We start from the raw sequence: 1467 nt of genomic DNA on the forward strand, positions 1-1467 counted from the left end.
AAGAATATGCATCAGGAATAAGAAACGTGAACCCAGAAATCATAACAGTGGTCATGAGAAGGATAAAAACAAAGTATATGAAAATTAGTATTCATTTGAAAAAAAAGATACTAAATACACATTCTACCAAAATTCAAGATGGTTAGTTAGATGAAACGAAGAGGAGAAGGGTTCAATGAAAAGTACCTAATGTTAGGGAATATAGAAATGCCATAGGTACTCAGTTATTGTGTAACACATCACTCTCAGAAACTGACAAACTTGTCAGAGAATAGTAGGTAAGGAGAATATTTGTGTTCAAGATGGCAGAGCATACATTGTGCTTGCCTCCTCCCATAACATCAAAATTACACCTATATTATGGAACAACCACCCTTGAAAGATCCTGAAGGCTTCCTGAACAGAAGTCCTGTAACTAAGGAAATGCGGAAGAAGCCATGTGGAGACTGGTAGGAGGGGCAGGGACATGAACCAGGCTGGGCCAACAGCCACATGTAGTGCTGGGGAATCTTCTTCGGAGGTCTTTCCTGTTGAGTGAGGGGTCCCAGCCCCACAATAGGTTTCCCATCCTGGAGCACCAGTGCCAGGAAGAGTAGTCCCCACAACCTCCTGCTGTGAAAATCAATGGAGATTCTGTATGGATGAGGTGGAGGCTGCTAGAGACTCAGGGGTCCTCTGAAAGGGCCAGAGCACAGTCTCACTGGCTCCCAACCAATGCCCTAAGCAGCACCAAGGGGACAGTAGATTGAAAAGAGCATCTGAGACAAACAGGGAGGAACTGAATTGTCTGGCTTCAGAGTGAGAGCTGGACGGACGGCTCTGTCTGGGACAGAAGTGCTGGTGGAGGCCATGGTTTCTTTGTTGAGCTCTCTCCCCACCCTGCCTGCAGGCACAGGCAGTGCCAAGTCTGAGTCTCCATCAACCTGGTAACACCACTTGCCTCACCTGGTGATGCCCTGAGACTCGGCTCAAAGAAACTCACACACCAGAACCTCCTTCACCAGCTCTTCCCACACGCAGCTGGCCTCTGCCTGTGCTGTGGCCTTTCCTAAAACCTTTGAAAGGTCATAAAGCCCAAACAAGCAGCTGCTGGCCTTAGAGTGCACTGTATGTCCTGCTAAGTGGTCCCAAGCTTGGGGCACAAGTGGCAGCTGGCATCGATTTGCAGCAGAGCCTCGCCCAGGCAAATCCAAGCGCAGCACAGGCAGCTATCAACTGTAGCCCCAGGCCCAGTACAGGAATCCGCTGACCTTGGCTTTCACCAGAGGCCTTCCCAAGACGCCCAAATACCAACACACCTGGTAGCCAGCGTAGAGCACTCCAGAGCACCAGCCATTTAGCACCACAGTGACACATACAAGGGTGGACTAGACTGGCACCAGAGCCCCACTAAGGTGAATCCCACTCCTTGGTGTTAGCCCTCCCACAACATCCCATCCACTGTAATCACAGGCAGTCCTCACACTC

This window comes from Myotis davidii, unplaced genomic scaffold (genome assembly GCF_000327345.1).
Source record: "Myotis davidii unplaced genomic scaffold, ASM32734v1 scaffold4741, whole genome shotgun sequence".
Lineage (NCBI taxonomy): Eukaryota > Metazoa > Chordata > Mammalia > Chiroptera > Vespertilionidae > Myotis > Myotis davidii.